Below are 23996 nucleotides of genomic sequence, written 5' to 3'. Positions count from 1 at the left end.
AAAAATTTTCTTCTTACGAAATAAAGTATTTATTAGTATCTGAAAGACCTTTTCAGGCTCTTACAGACTGGGGTCAAGAAGAAAACCACATAAGAAATTTGGAAAAAATGGATTGTAGATAACGGTAAATTTTAATGGCCATTTTGTTTTCCTAAAGTTTAACTATAGTATGCCGCGATAAGAGAAGTAAGTCACTGCCTTTTAACGTTTGCAAAATTTGAGAAATGCTTATGGTTTCAATGCAATAAATAGTTAAAACTTGGCATTTTTAGGGTTTCAGAGGGGTACTACTTTTAAAATGAAGGAGATAGATAAAAACTTTCTTCTACAGAAATAAGTTTCTAGTAAAGATCTATGCACACATAAAATTTCAGAAGTTTCGTAAACATGTTCGCGGACGGAAGGACGAACAGAGTGAGACTAATAAGCACTTTTCTTCAAAAATTTTTTGGAAAAGTGCTAAAAATTAGACAAGATAGTTTCGTTAGCTACTTTATTCTCAGTGAACGTTTTTAAAACGTTCTATTATTTTAGTACAAAACGCATTAATTTTTGCGAAAAAGTAATATTGGGATATTGGAATAATTGGAATGGTATTACCATAATATGCTTTAGACTCATTATCAGGTAGAAAGTTGATTGATAGAGCTATAAAATTTAACATTATATATATATAGCTACTTTTCAGATGTCAAAAAGTACGGGTACTTCTAGAAGGGCTAGAGACGTGGGGCAAAAGGCATTATATAGGGTTTTGCTTCTAGGGTCCCAGAAAAATCTGGCATTGGAACGTTTTAGCCACGAAATAGCTCTATTTTAAGATTTTCTGAAAAATTTTTTGTATAACAAAAGCACGTTTTTCTTTGAATATTTAAAAGTAAATAGATAATACTTATTTATTCAAGCACATTTTATTACGGGTTAACATTGAACACCTTTAATTTATAAAGGTGTCAAAAAGTACGGGTACTTTTAGAAGGGCTAGAGACTTGGGACGAAAGGCATTACATAGGGTTTTGCCTCTAGCGTTCCAGAAAAAGTAAGAATTCCACCCACCCTCTCCCTTTAACCCCTCCCAAGATGCTTTGTGATCGCTTTTTACAAAATGCTACTAAATCCTGTGGGGGTAGTTTTTATTTACTTTTGGTGGTATAAATATTGTATGTAAATTCGTATTTGGAAGTGGAAGTTATAACAAAAAGTTATCACTTTTATAAAAAAATTGTAAAGTTTTAATTAAATCTACATTGTTTTATAATAAGTATGTACGTACGCATTTAGTTACGTATTATTTCCGCGATCTGCTGCAAAATGTATTAGTAAGCAAAACATAAGTGTAGATTAAATTTCTTGACAATATATTTTTAGGACAAAATTTTATAAGAAAATGTTATTCTATTGCATTAAACTTTTTACAAATAGGGTATTTTCAAAAAAATATATAGAACCGAAAGTCACTGATGTTAATCTATAAGGGTGAAGCTTTTTTAATTTCATTTTAAAGACAATAAAATTATCAATAAAAAAAGTTCATCAGGCAAATCGCATTTTTGAGGTTTCGAACAAGGGGCTTTTTGCATAGAAATCGTACGCTATACGCATTACCCTATATACGTTAGGATAAGTGTTAACTCATTATACGTTCACGCGTTTTATTCGCATGTATTATAAAATCCAAATACATATGTGCATAGATATTAGTAGAGAATTATTTCATGCGTATATAGTAATTTATCGCTTAAAGTGCTTATTGTCAAAGGTATTTTACGATTTTATGTGACGTAACTCAAAGCGGGGTTCTAAAATAAATTACCCAAAAGATATTAGATCTCAAAGGAACTAATTATTTGTTTAATTATGTACTTTTTCGTAATTTTTTTTAAGAACTTTTCTTATTTTAAGTTTTATCTTACTATTTATTAAAATAACTCACACACAGAATAGAACACAATTTCAAAACTAAAGACATAATACTTCCAAGGCTTGCAATGCAAGCGCACACGACTAGTTTTTAATGAAAATTAAAATAAAATTCTATTAGTAATTTTGTTCATATTATTTTTCATCGTATGGCACTCTTTCCATGTTTAATTTTGTCCATCTTCTTGTTTATAGCCGTATGAACATATGTTCGAAGGATGTACTAAATTTGCCTTACCGATTGTAACGCTAAGAAATAATGGTCCAAGATATAGACTAAAGTATACGTTTTTGATCGGCGTCGAATTCTGAGCTGATTTAACTTTGTCTGTCCGTTCTAACGATAACTCAAAAACTAACTAAACTAAGTGCACTAATTTTAAAAAATGATTTATTATAGTAAATTCTAGAACCTTAGTTAAATTGGTTACGATCGAGATACGGGTTCCGACACATACCATACCAGTTCCAAATTCATTTAGCTGTTGTATTGAAATTTCATGCAAGCAAATAAATAAGTAGGGCCAATGTATTTGATAAAAGTCGTTGGAATTGCTTGGCGTATTTCGGTAGCTGCCATAAAACTTCAATTGTACTTTGGCAATGTCTTCAAAAATTTTGAAAACACAGTATAGAAATTTTGTATAAATTAATATGCTAATACGGCAACTTAAAGTCACAGTGTGTCTCATAGTCAGTTATGTCATATTTACTGGCACGAATTCGTACGGGTATCATACAGAGTTGACACGGTTAACTCTATTTTTCTCGTTTTATTTAAATTTTTTAATAGATTTTTATATAGATAATACTTACATATATTAAAATTGTGTTTTTAAAAATTTCTTTTGAAACTTTCGCAGGCACAGTTAATATTGATAAATTTCATCGATTTACCCAAATGCATTTACCTCTGTAAAACCACCATATCGCTTTCTTTGTACTTAATAGATTTTACTAAATTACAATATTCGAGTTTGATGTGTGTTGTGACCGTCTGTGAACTTGAATGTAATTAACAAATCTGGACGGCGATATGTGAAGGTAAGAAACTGTAAGAACGAAATCATGCACTAAGATCTTCTAATTTCTAAAATTTTTAATTAAATAGGTTTTATGTGTCAAATGGAACTTCATAACTTCTACCGAAGTTAAACTAAAAATCTACTGAATTTTTTTGAAAATTGAACTTTAAATTATTGAAAATTTGAAAAGTTCTTGTTAAATTTTTTTAATTAGAATTTTTTTTAGAATGTTATTTTTAAGCTATTTATTTTTAATAATTAATGTATTTGTTTTTTCTTGTGTTGAATGTTAAATAAATAATGGCTCGGTTCGATTATTTTCTTTATTTGAACGATAGTTAATCACTATAGAACGTTATAACTTTAAGCAAGCAATATATCAGCGCATCTTATGCGTATTCATTCATTTGTCACGGACTTACTGTAAATGTAGTCGGCAAAACAACCATTTTCTCCAATTTATATGGATTCACATTGCCATAATTAACAATTTTATCACGTAAATTAATGTACCCTTATGAATTCCAATTCATTGTATAATGGAAAAACTGTCGAAATATTAAGATATGACTTGCAGCGTTTTTACGAATTATCAATCGATAGGAATAATAATTCATAGCACTGACTTCCATAGGCGTTCGCTCATCTCTTTGTGGATTTCTCAATTTATGTTGAAATAATATAAATCTTTTCTTTCCCAAAATATATTGGTACATTGTACTGCGCTTCAAGTATGACTTAACGGCGGATTGGGCCGCGAAATATCCGGAGTAAGGTATGCTTGTGGTAAGAGTCCACTAAAATCCAATAGAAATCCAGACGCGACGGACTCACAATGAGCAGCCCTCTGGTCTGCGACTGATCCCTGAGGGCAGCAGAAATTATAAAGGCTGCCTTACACGAGGGAATTATTCTCGAAGGCTAGGAGAAGAAAACTCCGAAATAAAACAAATCAGATGCACTGAACAAAACACAAGGATTGTGTACCCCAGGTGGCAATCCAGTAATTATGGAAAATCCACACTCTTCGGAGCCTCGTCTCATGAATTCTGAGGGAGACGGTTCATAGAAGATCGCCATTGATAGCCCAGATCTGCAAATTACAAGCAGAGAATGTAAGTTTAAAAAATCAAATAAAATCTGCATCAACACAAAAGAAGGACAAAGATACGGAAGTTGAGGTATAAGAAACTGACGAGGAAGAACAGGCTAGAGATACTGAGTGGATCCTAAAGTAGAATAACGCAAAGAGGCGAAAAATGGAAAGGTGTCCTGAAATAAATTCAGAGAAAACAGTTAAAAAAATAATGAAACCAACCCTAAAAATCCAACTCCGGTTATATGGAGTAACATTAAAATCTACTTCTACATAGTTAAGATATTAAAAGAAGAAAAAATAAACGTTAGGGTCAACATGATGAACAATGACCAATTAAAAAAAAATGTGGAGAATGACAATGAATACAGATTGCTAACAAAGGCTATAAGTATGGCTAGACTGGAGTGGCACATGTATGAGAATAAACTGACAAGATCAGTTAAAGTTATGGCTAGAAACCTCCATCCATCGTGTGAGTCCGAGGATACAAAAATCTAAAGTGAAAAGCAAATAACCGATCGCAATGTGTATTGTCTAGTTAAGTGAAGTGTGTTACAGAATATTATAAAAATGTCTGTTAAATACTTCTTTCCAATTTTTAGGACGTTAGTAAGCTTATAGTTAACACACCTAGAAAATTGTAAATTTGCTCTTAGTGGAATTCGCTTTGTGCTACCTGAACTCCCTGAAATGCTCGCCAGCTAGTTTGGGTAACAACTAAAACTCAAATATCAAATATTAAGAAATTTCATCAATTCGTTCCGCAGATATGGTGAAAAATGTAAAATTGGCCCTAAGATCAGTTTTAAAGCCCTGATCTTTCCAAAGAATTAATTTAATATAAAATTTCAATGACATCGGTTGATCATTTCTCTTTATATACTCAATTGAACAATGTATATTTGGCCCGTAGTAAACGTCCAGTTGCTGATGCCTGATTTCTTTCAAAAGTTAGGAGGTTTCGCGGACGATCGAGCAAAGCTTTTGTATGAAATTTCAAGTTGAATATTTTCTTCAAAATGGTCAAAAATGTAAAACAGGCGCGTTAAAAAGTGCAGTTTCCGAGGCCTGATATATCCCAAAACTTGACCAATCTGTGCCATGCTCGAAATAAACTTATACATAAAATTTCATGAAAACCGGTTCAGCCGAATTTGAGATACACGCGAGTCATGTCAGTAAACTCAAGTAAAGTCAATTCGAAAGACGACAGCTTATTTCCGTCGTCTTTCTTTTATAAAGTTTAACAAAATTTTCCGTTAACTTAAAATAATAAAATTCTTTCCCATAAATTTCATATTTCTTATTTCATATTATAAATTTGCATAATACAAAAAAACTCATATTCAACAGTAATTACTTTCACATAAAAATAAATTGTTTTCACATAAAAGCTAAAATATCAAATTACTAAAATAAAATTAACACACTTAAAGTAATTACTGCTGACTAAATAATTTTATGCTTCCAAGTACCTTAAGTTAATAAATTCATTTTTAAAATCAATTATTATTAAGTTTACTCTAGAGTAAGTCGGTTAACTGTTATTCCGAAGAATAAAGTTAAATAAAGAAAATAAAGATCGAAATTCAAATTTTCCATTTTATTTTTAAAAAATTAATTTTTTATTACTATGATATAATAACCACATAATTAGCGCAGAACGGTAATTCTGCTATCCAAAGATAGACAGTTTAGTAATCGAACCTCACTAAGTGTTATAAATTTAAATTTATAGACAACTTAACAATTTAAACTAAAGTTTAAACTTTGCCAAATTTTTTTTCAATTTGTAAAATAATTTAAAATTTTAAAATAGTTATACTTAATCATAATAAATTTAAACCTGAAAAAGTTAAAATAAAAAAAAAATCGAATGCCAAAAGAAAAAACAAAAATAAAAAGTGAAAGAATATTAATTTTGGAAACAAAATTGGCGTTAAATAGTGATAACACAAATGATAATAGGAATAATGATAATCAAATTACTCTAACTGCCAGTAATTTATTAAAAGATGCTGAACGTACCCACTAATTTAGAGGAGGTGACGACTACGCTTTGTCGTCATGTCGTCATTTCTAAGAGAGGTTGATACTATATTACCTGTATTTAACAGTAATCATGAGCTAAAGCAATATGTCTTTCAAAGAACTATAATAAATAAGATAAAAGGACCAGCCTTAGAAGTCATAGAAACATGAAAGAAATCTTAGTCAACAACTTCGGGGTCAAGGAGAATTATCATCAGCTGTACCAAGAGGCCCTATCTATAAAGGTTCAATCTGTAAGTTCAGTAAGTGAATTTTTTAATAAGTTAAAAGTTATATTAGGAAAATTAAATGAGAAGTATGAATTCGATGTAAATAAACCTAAGGGAATTCAGCCCTAAAACAAATGAATCTGTAAAACAAATGAATTTTAGGAATTTTCTAAAATAATATAGATGCAAATTTGGTGTCTATAATAATAAATAAAAACATTCAGAGCTTAAGAGAAGTCTACAATACTTTAACTAGTTTAAATTTAATAAGAGAAAGAAATTCCAACAATAACTATGGCAATCGGTTTGATAATAAAAATAAAATTAGTAATATTCCAAAAAATAAAAAAAGCTTTAATTCAAATTCAAATTGTAATCAGAGAAATTTTAATTTTCCAAATAATAATAGATATTTAGGACACTCTAACAACTCAGGACAGAGTAGATTTAATCGTAACAATAACAACAACCATATTAATAATTATAATAATAATAATATTAGTTTCAATAATTCTGGACGAACAAGATTCATTAATAATTATAGAGCTAATCAACAAGAACCGATGGAAGTGAACCATGTTCAGGGTGAGGTAAATTTTCTTGCAGCTGGGCAAAAACGAATTTACCGATAGTAGAACTAACACCATAAATAGAACTATATATGTCAATAAAGAAATAAAAACAAATTTGCCTTTAGAGTTTAATGAAGATGCAGAAATGATCTAGAAACTAGTTAAATTTGACAATAAGGATTTTCATGGCATAATAGGTCAGAATCTTCATAGGTTTCTAAAAGAAATAATTGATATGGAAAATGAGTTCTTACAAATAAATAATATTAAAATTAAATTTTTAAATAGTTGTCCTTATAATATAAATGAAATTCACCAATTAGATTACAGTAGTATAAATAATAATGACTTTGAAAATTTGACAAAATCTCTAAACTCTGAAGAAAAGACTCATTTAAATAAATTACTAAATAACTATAGCGATCTCTTCTTTAGAGAGGGAGACCATTTAACTAACACTACAGAAATTCAACATCAAATCATAACAACTATTGACAGACCGATATATTCTAAAATATACAGATACCCGCAAATACATGAGAAGGAAATATCGAAACAAATATCCGACATGCTTAAGCAAGGAATAATAAAAGAAAGCAACTCACCTTACAATAGTCCCTTATGGATTGTACCGAAAAAAGCCGACAATTGAAGACAGAAGAAGTGGAAAATTGTGATAAACTACCGTAAACTTAATGAAGCGACGGTTAACGACAAATTCCCCATTCCTAACATCGAGACTATATTAGACAAACTTAGCAGGGCACAATATTTCACCACTCTTGATCTTGTCAAGGGCTTTCATCAAATTTTGGTAAGGGAGGAAGATAGAAAGAAAACAGCCTTTTCTCCCCAGGGGCACTATGAGTATATAAGGATGCCCTTTGGCCTGAAAAATGCACCAGCCACTTTTCAGCGCCTAATGAATTCTATTCTTCGAGATTTTATAAATAAAATATGTGTCGTCTATCTCGACGATATATTAATTTTCAGTACAACTCTAGCAGAACAATTAATAGTACAAAGTTGATGTTTAATAAATTACGCGAATTTAATATTAAGATTCAATTCGATAAATGTGATTTTTTTCGAAAGAAAGCGAATATTTGGGCCATATTCTAACACCCGAAGGAGTTAGACAAAATCCCAAGAAGATTGAGGATTTGTAAAGAAAAATGTAAAAGTAGACACAAACGACTCTAACTATATAAGCTCTTTTGAAAAATTAAAAGAACTGGTTACTGAAACACCAATACTCAAGTACCCTGACTTTAACAAAAAATTTAAACTTGAAACAGATGCCAGCCAATATGCTATTGGTGCTGTTCTCCAACAAGACAGCCACCTAATATGTTTCGCCAGTAGGACCCTCAACGAACATGAAAGGAAATACTCGGCAACTGAAAAAGAACTATAAGCATTTGTGTGGTCGACTTACTTACTGACCATCAACCATTAAAATGGTTACACTCGAAAACACAGGGTAAAGACGTTAACCCAAGACTATATCGTTGGCTACTGAAACTAGGGGAATGTAACATTAATATTGATTACATAAAGGGTAAAGAAAACAAAGTGGCTGATTTTCTCAGCAGAATAATTAATGAGACTCATGAAATAAATGCAATCGAGACGATTGACTCGGAAAGGGGGGGTGACGAAGATACAAACTCTTTACACAACAACGTTGACGAAACCGAAACAGTACATTCTCAACAAGAAGACCTTAATGACCACATACCAATACTGGAGACGGTTGTGAACCGATTTAAAACACAACTTATTTTAACAGATCAAAAAATTAGAGAAATGGAGACAATACATAAGAATAGAAAAATTTATATAAATTCGCAAGACTTACAAAACTATCTATCCGACATTCTAAGAGGATACATTAGATTGGGTAAAATAGGAATTTACAAAGGACCTACCTGACCATAAATATAACATTTTGCAACAAAAATTAAGGGAACTGTTTAGAGACATTAAGGGAATAAAATTTGTCAAATGTTCATTCCATGCAAAAGACATGAAGACAGAAGACGAAACTTACAGACAAATATCATGGATTAGAGACTGGACATACCGGAATTTTGGAAAATTACGAGGGCTTAAAACGACATTATACTTTCTGAACCTCAAAGTTCTTATTCAAAAATAAATTAACAATTGTGACACTTGTAATAGAGCAAAGTATATCAGGAATCCAGTAAGAGAAAAATTCTAATTCACTGAAACTCCTGAAAATATCAAACAAATTATACATATGGATGTATACACAAATTCTAAATCAAATTTCCTTACCTTCTTAGACAAATTCTCTAAATTTGCAACCACTTACTATCTCGAGGACAAAAACAACCAAACTATAATTGAAAAATTAAGGGAATACAAATCACAAAGAGGGCATTTTAAAAAATTAGTAACAGAAAATGAATTTCGTAGCATAAATATAAAGGACTTCTTAAGAAAAGAAAATATAGAACTTCATTTAGTTAACCAAATTTTCATATCGGGAATTCTGACATAGAACGATTACACAATACACTTAGCGAAAAAATTAGAATATTAGGAATTGAAAATAAGGACCTTAATATTAAAGAAAAAATTTTTAAGGCTTTGTAATGGTATAATAATAGTTAACATTCTACAACCAAGGAAAAACCAATAAACATTCAGGAAGGTAAATGTGACATAAAAAAAATTTGTAATAATATCCTTAAAGAAAAAGCTAGGTCTCTAAATAAAAATAATGCTAAAAGAGAAAATTACCAAGATGATAGAATAGAAGGTTATATAAAAAATTATAAAAGTGTTAGGCACAAAGAACAACCTAAATATATAAAACATGCTCTTGATAACATTCATTCTTCTAATATTAAGAGAAAATCAAAATTTTCAGGTAAAATTAATCTTCAAAATGCTATTGCTGACAATAATACTGATATTTTTCCAGGGACATCTAACAGTAGAAAAAATTAATAAAGAACTTGGTTACTTAGAAATAAAACTGGACAATGTATAATTAGTTAAAACTTATGATACAATTTTACATATAGTTAATATTGAAGAAATTTCGAATATTTTAAATACTTTTGAAGCAAACATAAATCTTGCTAATTTAAACGAAAGGGAAAACACTTTACAATTCCACGTACAGACAATTCGTACAAAATTAGAAACACTAATTCCACACAGACAAAAACGTGGCTTAATCAATTTCATAGGCACAGTACACAAATGGCTTTATGGAACAATGGACAATACCGACAGATTAGAAATCGAAAACCACTTAAATGTTGTAGCTCAAAATAATCATATGGCAATAACCAACATTAACAAACAAGTAAAGATTAATCAAAATTTTAATGAATCTTTCGTGAAACTTAAAGAAGCAATAGAACAAGGCAGAAATACAATTTCGAGAAAATTTAACATGATTCGAGAACATGACCAACAATTACTTACACAAACAATTTACACTGGCTATTACACTATTAAAATTAAAAATCTTACAAGACAACATAGGACACTTACAAGGTAACATATAATCGGCAAGATCAGGTACAATATACAGTAGTGTACTAACAAATGAGGAAATCATTGAATACGATATTGATTTTGACAAATTACAAAATATTAAATTAGGGGCTCTAATAGATGACAAAAATAACTTAATCTTCGCCATAAATATTCCAAAAGAACTTATAACATTAACAAATTCATAACTAATACCAATGACCGATAAAACTAACAGAGAATTAGAATTTATTCCAGAAAACATTGTAAAATTTAATAATAAAACTTTTACCTATGTAAAAAATACGGATTTGAAAAATTTAAAATTCTCAAGCCATTACCTAGTTTTGGAAATTGAAAAAGGTTTAGTAATTACCAAGAACCAAAATAATGTAAATCTTTCTAGTAATTGTGATGAAAGATCTTTTCTTCTCAAAGGAAATTATCTAATCAATTTTAATAATTGTTCTATAAATATAAATAATTATTCAATAAAAAACGAACAAAAAGAATTTAAACATAGATTTTTATTACTAGATTTAAAAGATAATATTACAAATCTAAACAATGAATTAAATTTTAATATCATTATCCTAAGTCAAATTGAAAATCTTATTAAAATTACAGAAATTAAGTATAAAAGAAAATCATATTATATATATGAAATTATAACATTTATATTTATAATTACTATTTTGATCATAATTGTAGTATTTGTTTGGAAGCACAAAATTTTTAAAATTAAAATTAATATGACGACTCAGCAGAGTCTTCAAACAAGGGAAGGAGGAGTCATGTCAATAAACTCAAGCAAAGTCAATTCGAAAGACGACACCTCATTTCCGTCGTCTTTCTTTTATAAAGTTTAACAAAATTTTCCGTTAACTTAATATAATAAAATTCTTTCCCATAAATTTCATATTTCTTATTTCATATTATAATTTCTTATAATATTTTGTATTATTTGCATAATACAAAAAAAACTCATAATCAACAGTAATTACTTTCACATAAAAAAAAATCTGATGTGATCAGCACATAACCGACCTGTGAAATTGTTACAAAATAAAAATGTCTGTTAAATACTTCTTTAAAATTTTTAATACATTAGTAAGCTTATAGTTAACATACCTAGAAAAATGTAAATTTGGCTCTTAGTACAGTTTCGTTTTGTGCTACCCGAGTTCCCTGAATTGCTCGCCGGTTAGTTTCGGTAACAACCAGAACTCAAATATCAAATTTCAAGAAATTCCATCAATTCCTTCCGTAGATATGGTGAAAAATGTAAAATCGGCCCGCAAATCAGTTTTCGAGCCCTGATCTTTTCAAAAAATTTACATGTTCATTGTTTTAATATGAGGAATTCATATGTTAAATTTCAATGAAATCGATTGATTATTTCTCTTTATATACACAAAAGTGTATGTTTGGCCCGTAGTAAACGTTTAGTTGTCGATGCCTCATCGTTGCAAAAAATTTACATGTTCATTGTTTTAATACTAGACACACGAATGCCAAGTTTCATGAGTCTAACTTTATTATTTTTCCAAACATTCAAAATTACCTTCACGAAGTGCTGGCTATAAATATCATACTAATAAATAAAGTTGGGTCAAACCAATGGTTTGTATTGTAGCACTTTTCCATTCAACAAATAAAAATACTGCTTTGAAAAGCAATCGATGTATACCTACCGTATTATTAAAATTATTTTCATTTATATACGAAACTATTTCTAGGATTGCATATTTTTAGGATGAACTATGTATACAGTTTTTAAAATAAAGCAAAAATTAATTTAAAGAGGGGTTAACATAATGCTTGATTTTAAGGGTTAATTGTGTGAGTTAAGAAGATAATTATATGTTTTAATGTCATGGAATTTACCGTTAGCTTTTTGTGTTTATAGAGATTTGAAAAAGCTTACGGTTTCGGAAATATAAGGGGTCACAAATTAAAATTTTACAAATTTCAAGTGGTGATAACTTGAGAGATGGTGGAGATGGAAAAAAATTTTCTTCTTACGAAATAAAGTATTTATTAGTATCTGAAAGACCTTTTCAGGCTCTTACAGGCTGGGGTCAAGAAGAAAACCACATAAGAAATTTGGAAAAAATGGATTGTAGATAACGGTAAATTTTAATAGCCATTTTGTTTTCCTAAAGTTTAACTATAGTATGCCGCGATAAGAGAAGTAAGTCACTGCCTTTTAACGTTTGCAAAATTTGAGAAATTCTTATGGTTTCACTGCAATAAATAGTTAAAACTTGGCATTTTTAGGGTTTCAGAGGGGTACAACTTTTAAAATGAGGGAGATAGATAAAAACTTTCTTCTACAGAAATAAGTTTCTAGTAAAGATCTATGCACACATAAAATTTCAGAAGTTTCGTAAACATGTTCGCGGACGGAAGGACGAACAGAGTGAGACTAATAAGCACTTTTCTTCAAAAATTTTTTGGAAAAGTGCTAAAAATTAGACAAGATAGTTTCGTTAGCTACTTTATTCTCAGTGAACGTTTTTAAAACGTTCTCTTATTTTAGTAAAAAACGCATTAATTTTTGCAAAAAGTAATATTGGGATATTGGAACAATTGGAATGGTATTACCATAAGATGCTTTAGACCCTTTATCAGGTAGAAAGCTGATTGATAGAGCTATAAAATTTAACATTATATATATATAGCTGCTTTTCAGGTGTCAAAAAGTACGGGTACTTCTAGAAGGGGTAGAGACGTGGGGCAAAAGGCATTATATAGGGTTTTGCTTCTAGGGTCCCAGAAAAATCTGGCATTGGAACGTTTTAGCCACGAAATAGCTCTATTTTAAGATTTTCTGAAAAATTTTTTGTATAACAAAAGCACGTTTTTCTTTGAATATTTAAAAGTAAATAAATAATATTTATTTATTCAAGCACATTTTATTACGGGTTAACATTGTACACCTTTAATTTATAAAGGTGTCAAAAAGTACGGGTACTTTTAGAAGGGCTAGAGACTTGGGACGAAAGGCATTAGATAGGGTTTTGCCTTTAGCGTCCCAGAAAAAGCAAGAATTCCACCCACCCTCTCCCTTTAACCCCTCTCAAGATGCTTTGTGATCGCTTTTTACAAAATGCTTTTAAATCCTGTGGGGGTAATTTTTATTTACTTTTGGTGGTATAAATATTGTATGTAAATTCGTATTTGGAAGTGGAAGTTTTAACAAAAAGTTATCACTTTCAGAAAAAAATTTTCATTCGTGAAGTTTCATACTTTAATGTTCTACTTTAAATTTTATTTTTAAATACGTCGGATGCAGGAATAAAAAAATCTACAAACGGATTTGTATCCACTTCAAAACAATTTCAATATTATCATTTCCACATACTATTTCAATGTTATCATATTATGATATGTAAACTGCGATTTGCTGTTGGGAATACTCCTAAGACCTTTTTATCGACAAGACAGTTTTAAACTCAAAAATTTGGGTTAACTTTAGTATCTATAGAGTTTAGTTGAAGTTAAAATAATTACAAAACTTTTCTGTAAAATGACCCCATAGATTAGATGACTAAGTGAAAAAAAAATCGTCAATAAGCAGATTTGAAATAAATTTTATAAAATCTTGTAAAGTTTCGCATTATAAAATTTGATGAATAATAAAGTTAATGTTTCAAGAAGTGCATTCGATCATTGTAAATTGCCTTCCCTGACTTATTTAATAATGCCTAAATTTTGCTCAAATACGATTTGCAAAATTAAGTACATAGGTATATACGTATGTATATATATACCGCAGTTTTTAAATATTTTTACCCCTTCAACGTGTAAACCCTGAAATTTTTAAAAAGTTTTTTGCATAACTTGTAGTTGTAATTAAATCATAATGAATTTATTCTTTTTCGTTGTTTGTTTTACACAAAACAAAAACAATGTTCTATTACATCCTTATCTTTAAGGATGCTTAACTTGTAAAAAATATTCTATTAGCGAGTTTGCGCATGAAAAAATTTTGGGTGGAGCAATTTCCGCTAGTTAAAAATAAATGCTTGTGCAACATATGTAATTAATGAGGTACCGAAATAACTAAAAAAAATTGAACAACCAAAATTTAACAAATAAAAATTTTAATGGAACAAACCAAGCTTTTTTATAATGTGTCAGTTATTGGATAATAAGAAAAACTAGTACGATGGAATTTTCGGGAAAATCCTTTGAGTTATTGATGCTTATTAATTATGGATATCCCAAATAATTGTAAATTTTTATTTGTCGAAAGAAAATTACCTCTAATTTCATAATACAAATTTTTAAATATGTTATTCAGTTGTTTCGTATCTTTAAAAATTGTAAAATATTTTTTCGTTAATAAGTCACGTACATGGAAAACAGTTCTTGATCAGTTTTTGTTTAAGCAATAAAAATGTTTATGTGTACAGAAATCTCGCGCTTTGTTTATTTTCACATATTAAAATATTGTTATTTATAGATAAAATGAAAATCATTATCATCTTCCATTATTATACCCTGCACTTCGTGAACTCACTTTGGTATGGAGTTTGTAATCACTTGAAGGAGTCATTTCCGGTATGGACATATATATATATACACATATATTCTTACTCAGATATCTTCATATATACAAGCTTTCACAAGTTGTTTCTTTTGCGCAAGCGACGCAATTTTGATATTGTAACTAAGCCAATTCGGATAACGGGTTGTGGTAGCTGTCATACAACTTGGAGAGGTTTTTTTTAAATATTTCAACAACTAATAAAGACAACAATATCAAATTTTGCAAAGATGTGTCCAATTACAATCTACATATGTTCTGATGAAATGGCTGCACTAGTTCAAGTATCTGCCATACAACTCAAAATTCAAGTACTCTGCCATACAGCTAATTTTAAATATTCAAAAAAATAATAGAGTTAGATTCATGAAACTTGGCAGTTGTGTGTCCAATTATAGTTCAGACATATTCGTTCATTTGGTATAAAACAATCAAAACTAATTCTAGATATTTCAAAAACAAATTTCAACGACTTATACCGACTGAAAATGATTTGGTTCAATATTTAAAAATGTTGGTAATTTTAAAGACACACAATGCAGCTGTTAATAATTTCAAATTTAAAATTTAACTTTAAAATTTTTTTCCCCTTAGTTTTTCGCTAAAACTGAACAAAATCAGCCTTCATTTTCAATTTGATTTGAGAAGCTTTTTGATCCAAATCCAAAATTCTTGGCGCATGGATTCAATTTGCATATAATTTCTCTAAAATTTTTTCAGTTAGTTAAAGATCAATGTTCCTCTTCATTGAACATATGTAACTTAAAAAAAAAAAATTTATTTCCTACAGTTTTGGAAATTTTTCCGATTTTGATGTCATTTATAAAAAGAACTTGAGTTTTGTTATATATATGCGTTAAAAATTTGAGTTTCGCTTCTTTACACTATGCAAGGAAACTATCCGCCCTAATGATATTTTAACTATTCATACGTTCACATTATTATCTAACTGCATTTGATTACACGGAAATTAATTTAAAAAATTTTTGATAAAATTTTATACCTACTTTTTGAAAATGGTTTATTCTTCCTGCTTATAAAATACCGTATAGAAATTTTACTATTTTTAAATTTTTGTAAGTCTGAAACAAATTTTTATTAAAATTTTTATTTTTATTTAAAAAGGCCAGTCTTTTGCTATGAGGGTTTCTTCCCACTAAAGGCTATTATAACAAAAGCCTTCCGTTATTAATTCGTTAATTATTTTAATTAACTATTCCTTCATTTCTAATAAAAAAAATAAAGACTCAAACTCTTATTTTTTTTTCAATTCTGAAATATATCACACTTATAATTTTTATCACAGAATTATATAATTATCAAATAATTTAAATAATAATATTGTTATCGTTTCTTGAGAATATCTGAAAAGTTTTGTGCATTGTTTTACATGATTTTTGAACAGATTAATAATTATTTATAGGATGTGAGAAAAAAACTTTTACTGACAAATATAAAGTATACATTTCCTGAAGCAATTTTAAATCGCTTAAACTATCCCATAATTAAATGACACAATCATTTAACAACAAATAAAAATGTTTTCACCCGAATCTGCTAAACTATTTCATAGAAGTTTCTTGGATATATTGAAACTGTGATTGGAAACATGATTTACCTTAAAAAATCTTTGTTTTTAAATAATGAAAAATAACAAAAAAAATATTAATTTTATACAACATTTAACAATACTTTAAACATTTCAAACAATGTTCTTTTAGGGGTGAAAAAATTCGCGGAGGTAAATACAAGGTCTTTTCGCTTCAAAATTGCTTATCTGATTTCCTAAAATTTTTGCAATTTGCATCAGCATCCCTTGATTTTTTTGATCCAAATTATATAAGCATTTTCAGTTTTCTTTGTGAAAGAATCGACAAATATTTAAAAAAGTCCACATTAAATCTATAATTTGAATTAAACATTCTTATAATCTATAATTTGAATTAATTTCTTATTTTCTTTCATTATCTTATTTATTTTAAATTAATGGCAATTATGTATACTTTTAATTAAAAAAAGAAACTAATAAAATCCGCAAGTTTGAAGTTCTTTCCAAATAATATTAAAATGTTCTCCTAACATCCGCATTATGTCTAAATAGAGTAAATATATTCAATTTGCTACTTATGAATATGCATAATAAGAAGAAGTGGCCGTTTTCACGCTCTATTCGCTGTAGTATAATTTTTATTTTTAGTAAGTATATGTATACTTTTTAAAGGTCATAATTTAATTTTATTTTTCAATATGTGACATATTGATATGAACAATATGCGACATATTGCGAGAGCAAAAACCTATGAATTGACCTGTTCAATTTGTCAATTCTTTTGAAACAATAAAAACTAGCAACATGAAAATAATATAGACGCAAGTATATGTTTTCAATCATCGTCAAACTTTGACTTAATTTCGATATGTCTGTCAGTTCGCCCAGCGGTAACACAAAAACTAATTAAGCTTAGTTTACTAATCACAAGTGAATTACTATACTAAAACTTTTTCTATCCTATCTTCGCACTAAAATCCTGTTAATCACATACTACCTCTTTTTCCGAAAACCACGAATAATATCTAGTCTGTTCGGATATGATCGCGATTCGTACTAGATTATCTGTCAAAAATTTAGTATTTTTACACTCACAATAAATCATTGCGCTTCGCACTAAATTTAAAGTAATTAAAGAAGTTGAAGTAAATAAAAAAGTTAAAGAAATATTTAAATAAAAAAACTATAATAAATTAGCATATTTAAGGGCGGCAAAGGCACGCATCTTCGATCATTGCGGCATCTGTGGACGAATTTTTTTATGTAGTTTTTTCTGATTATATTTTAAACTATATTAATTAATTAATCAATGATTAAGTAATTAATCAATGAGTAATAATGTGATATGAGAATGAACTTAAATTTTACAAAGGTCTTGCAGTTCTGTATGTCATGTTGCTTTAATCTAAACCTGTATAACATAATTATCTGGCATGAATATATTAATGCTCTGCAAAAATACATTCTTATTGAATTAAAATACTCGTCGTATGTACATTACATTCTATATGTATAAGTGTAAAAACCCAACCAATGCTGTGAAGAATATCGGCGGACTATTTTCGTTGTTAGCCCATAACTACAACAATCCGACAAAATCAAGTGCCAGTAAAACAACCGCACACTTATGGAAACATATGATGTCAAAAAAAAACGGATAGTGGTAAAATGGGATTTTAGGTTATTTCAACGCTAAAGGTAAACTCCGCGGTGGTCATTCTACTTCATTCTAGACAGTCCCATTTATATATTATTATGCATGTTCTATACGAATTTTGAAATTTCGCCGTGGAAAATCGCTCTTGTTTTGTTTTCAATTTAAATCTTATCAACATGTTATAATGTCGTATTTCGCAAAAATTACGTACACCAAAAAAAAAGTGACCAAATGAAACATGACAATTGTAACAGATAAATAAGTTATTGCCTATTATGTAGTTACGGCGCACATTCGACAGCATGTAGGAAATAGTTCCAATAATGTCAAAATTTGTTATATTCATGTCAAAGTTTGAATTGACTCCGTTTGTCGAGAAAAGGAATGGTAATATGGTATTGAATATCTATCTTTCTCGTTGCTTTACTTAATTTATTAATTATATTATGTGTATAAGAATGTTAAAAAATTTTATGTTCACCTATTCTGCAAAAGAATTAAATGCTATTTACTGTAAACTTGTAATTGTTTTTCTATTCTAACATAATATAAATATAAGTACTTGTAATTAGTGCAGAGCCATTTTGGTTATTTAAGTTCATAAATAAAAACAACAATTAAAAGAAGTAACAGAACTATTTTACTCTATTCTCTTCTTTAAGTGTTCATTTCATGATTCATGCACGAATTTCTCTGCTAATTTAATTAGTTTACAGAAATCTACCATGTATAGCAGGCATATCAAACTCATTTATCATCGCGGAACATTAAATTCTAAATATTCTAATTAGAATATTCTTATTAGAATAGTCGGAAAATTTCGAATTTACTTAACTAGTCTTCTGTTTACAAATATAAGAAAATGGAACTGGTTCAAATATGATGATAGTAGAATCAAACCCCATATATTTGCAAAATTTTAAAAAATTATACTAATGATAATTTTTTATTCTTCTTGTGAAAATACTCATTTTGCTATCATAAACATGTTGCTAAATTTTGCTATTTCTCTAAAAAAAAAACAGATTAAAAAGTCTTAATAAATAAGAAATTTAAAATCGACCCCTGGTTCGAATTTTGAGGTATATTTTACATAAAATACGAAATAAAGTACTTCAAGTTCAAGTTTTTTGTTGAACTTTTTCTTAAGCTCTTATCAGCTTTCTACTGAATTTTCTAAATAGTTCATCAGTCAATGACCCTGTGGGTAAAGCACTGTAGACTTAAAAACACTTACAAAATTATAATATTTTTCATTTAAGGTTGTACTACTTTCAAAAGTTATATATCATGTTGTAAACTGAACTAAAATATACATATTAAACTAAGTTAACAACAGAAAACTTACTCATTTATAATTCTGCTTTACTTAACCAAATAAAGTTATACCGGCAAAAACAAATTACTTGTACTTAACTTTCCCTCTTATAAAACAAGTCCTGGACAAATTTATAATCTCTTACAATATTAGAGAAAGTTAAAATTTTTTACATTTGTTTATATACCATAACTGAAATTAATTTATATTATTTTTCAATTGAAATAAAATTGAGTAAAAGTATTTGATTTACAAAAGAGTTGCTGTTCACTTTTCAAAATTGTGTATTTTTGGCATATGCATAGGTTTGGTCTTTGGATGTGTTACAAACCCCCGCAGAACCTTCATTACAGTTTCAATACTTTCCTGCTGATCTAAATCAATATTTGTAACAAAATTATAAGAATAAAAATTTCACAATATTCAAAAATAGTAACGTTGGCCTCGTGTTTCACTTGCCTGATGTATGGTATATAATTATACATTATACAACAATCAATATTAAAAATAATTATACCACATACACACGTAATCGTTTACGCTGTGTATTAAGCTAATGCTTATTCAACTTATGAGAATATGAAAATAAAACAAAAAAAATCTGATGTGGTCAGCACATAACCGACCGCAATGTGTATTGTCTAGTTTAGTGAAAATGTTACAGAATATTATGAAAATGCCTGTTAAATACTTCTTTCCTATTTTTAGGGCATTTGTAAGCATTATAGTTAACATACCTATAAAAATGTAAATTTGGAACTTAGTAAAATTTTGCTTTGTGCTACCCGAATTCCCTAAAATGCTCGCCAGTTAGTTTGGGTAACAACCAGAACTCAAATATCAAATTTCAAGAAATTCCATCAATTCGCTCCGTGGATATGGTGAAAAATGTAAAATCGACCCGCAGATCATTTTTCAAGCCCTGATCTTTCCAAAAAATTTATATGTTAATTGTTTTAGTACGAAGAATTTATATATTAAATTTCAATGAAATCGCTTGATTATTTTCTTTCAAATGGTCAAAAATGTAAAACAAACCCGCTTAAAATGCAATTGCCGAGGCCTGATAATAAACTTACATATAAAATTTCATCAAAATTCCCACTGAAAACTCGATATGCAAAATTTGTTGCCATCACATAACCTACCTATTGTATACATAATACGGTCTGTAATAAATAAGTTGTACAGAAAATTAGTATATATTTTATACGATATGAATACAATATGATAAGTACAGAATTGAGAATACATATTTTTAGGGGTATGCAATGATTAATATGGTTGTTTTATTGGGTAAAAGTATGCAATATTTAGAATGGGCTGTATGTAATACTAGTGAAGGGATTGTTGTCCTGGTTAAGAGTAGGTAAAATTTTAAGCTTTTAAAAAAGTCAAATGTTTGAAAAATTTGGAAAGCTTGATGTAATATTTAAAGCTTTTTGTCTTGGGTAAAACATTTTAAATTTTAAAAAGTTCTTAAAGCTTGAAAGGTAGGTTTAGAAATAGTTTTTTTTTTAAATATTGATTAAAGTATGCAATATATAAATTGAAGTATACAACATTTGTAGAGGGGTTGTTTACCACATTATGAGACGTAATCGCTTTCTGAAAACAATAGTTTAGGTTTACACTATGTAATTTATTAAAAGCTTTTTTTTCTTTTTAAGGCTTATGTGGTGTAATTGCTTCATCTGAAAACAAAAAGATTTATGATAAAACACAATGCAATATTTTACAACAATCTTATGTGATTTATATTTCATATTTATATTTAAAATACATTTCTTATGATGTAATTTCTACATTTAATTTTGTAAGGCATAATGCCCCCAAGCATATGTATTTGCCTTATCACTTAAAATATATCTTTTTCCACCTGCATTACTTAAAGCTACATTATTAAGATTTTGAGTATAATTAGTGTGTAGTTTAGATGTGAAAACCTTCATATTTCTATATATTATTAAAATGTTTAGTAAAGCGGATTTGTAATGTTCTAAATTTAAATCATCAACCGTATACCTCTTAACTCTTTTCGCTTTTTTAGTATTTTTATTTTGTAGAATTTCAATGAAATACATTTTCGACCTTAAACCTACAAATTCAGTTATTACTTTTCCACCCATTTCATCTTTAAATAGACCTAATACTTTTTTATTTACTTGCGGAAAATTAAATGGGTTATCTTTTTCATAATTTGATGTGTCAAAAAAATCTGTTTAATAGATTTGTATAAATAAATATCTGTTAAATTTACCTTCCTAGGTGCCAAAAAGTACAGGTACTTCTAGAAGGGCTAGAGACATTGCACAAGAGGCATTAGATAGTGTTTTGCCTCTAGGATCCCAGAAAAATCTGACATTGGAACTTTTTAACCCTGAAATAGCCCTATTTTAAGATTTTCTGAAAAAATTTTGTATAACAAGAGCCCCTTTTTCTTTTATACTTTATATTACTAGAAACGCATACCAAGAAATAAATAATACTTTTTATTATTAGAAATAAAAACCAAGAATGAAAAATACATAATATTCGAAAATATAATGACCTCACATATTTTTCGTTCGAAAAATCGAAATAAACTTAAATAAATGTCAGCTTTTATCAAAGACATTCAAGCTTTAAAAAAATGTACATACGGAATATATGTACGTATGTACTTAAAATTTCATTTTTATTGTTCATATGCACATACGTTCATATGTTCGAGCGAAAAACTCTTAAATCCTAAATTCATATATACATAAATATATTTGAATGAAATAATTATTTTGTTTTTGTTTAAATTACATTTTGTTAAATTACATTCATATGTACATACATATCTATATTTGAATACAATTATTATTTTATTTTTGCCTAAAACTTTTATTTATTTTAAAAATTTATTTATTTATATTAACCCCATGATTGAATAATTATGTGTTTCTGTATGCCAAACCACAGTTTTGAATATTATTCAATTCACATAGGAAGCTTAAAAAAATTAGATGGGAAGCTTTAAAAAAAATATACATACATATTTATGTACTTAACTATTATAACAATATTTTTTTGGAAATTTTCTTTAAACTTTTATAATAATATTTAACTGTTATATATTAAAAAAAATAAAACAAAAAATTTAAACAAAATGAAAGAAAAATTTTTAAAATAATCCAAAAAAAAGTAAAACGACAACATCCCATGCAAGCATTGACATAATAACTTTTTGGCTATTATTCTACCACGCTACCCACTAGGCTACGTACTACCTTGAATTTCCCTTTATAATTCAATATTTTATTCATATTTCGTATAATTCTTCAGAAACCATCCTATTTTACATTATATATAACTCGCTGATATTGATTTGTAAGGGTGAAACTTTTTTAATTTTAATTTAAAAAAATAAAATTATCAATAAAACAAAGTTCATCTGGCAAATCGCATTTTTCATGGTTCGAACCTGGGACTTTTCGCATGGAAATTGTATGCCAACGCTTTACCCTATAGTATTAACTAATTATACATTCATGAATTTTATTCGCATGTATTATAAAATCCAAATACATACATGCCTACGTGCATAGTAGTGAATTATTTTATGCATATGCAGTAAATTATCGCTTAAAGTGCTTATTGTCAAAGGTAATTACGATTTTATGCGATATAACAAATGTTCTAAAATAAATTACTCAAAAGATATTAGATCTCAGAGGAACTACTTATTTGTTTAATTAATTATTTTTTAGAGCATTTGTTATTTTAAGTTTTATCTTATTAAATATTAGGAAAGAAACATATTTAAATGTATATTACGGATGTGTTTTTGAAGAAAGAAAATAAACTTAAATATCTCAGACACAGAATGGAACACAATTTGAAAACTACAGACCTAATACTTGCAAGGCTTGCAATGCAAGCAAACACGACTATTATCATTATAAAAATCATCTGTGGTGATTGTGTAAACAAAACTATCAACGTCTATATAATAAAGCTTTAAATTAATTTGAAACCTTAGTTTCATAGAATTATAGGGAAAGTTATACATTAAAATTTTCGATTGATTTAAAATTGTAAAACCTATATAGACTGGTTTATTGTAATTTGTTTTTGTTTTATTTAATTCTACTGCTGATTTCTAGTTTATGATATATTTCTAGCTGATATTTATTATAAATTTAATAAAGTTGGGTCAAACCAATGGTTTGTACTGTAGCACTTTTCCCTTCAACAAGTGAAAATACTTCTTTTAAATACAGTCTATGTATATCTACCACACCATTAAAAATATTTTCATTCATAAACGAAACTATTTCTAGGATTGCATATATTTAGGATGAAAGATTTATGCAGTCTTTGAAATAAAGCAAATATTAATTTTAAGAGGGGTTAACATAATGCTCGATTTTAAGGGTTGATTGTCCGAGTTAAGAAAAATAATTATATTTTTTAATGTCATGGAATTTACCGTTAGCTTTTTGCGTTTATAGAAATTTGAAAAAGCCAAAAATTCAAATTTTACAAATTTCA

Source organism: Condylostylus longicornis, unplaced genomic scaffold, assembly GCF_029603195.1.
Source record: "Condylostylus longicornis isolate FDR11 unplaced genomic scaffold, ASM2960319v2 ptg000184l, whole genome shotgun sequence".
Classification (NCBI taxonomy): Eukaryota; Metazoa; Arthropoda; class Insecta; order Diptera; family Dolichopodidae; genus Condylostylus; species Condylostylus longicornis.
Note: the sequence above shows the minus strand (reverse complement) of the source record.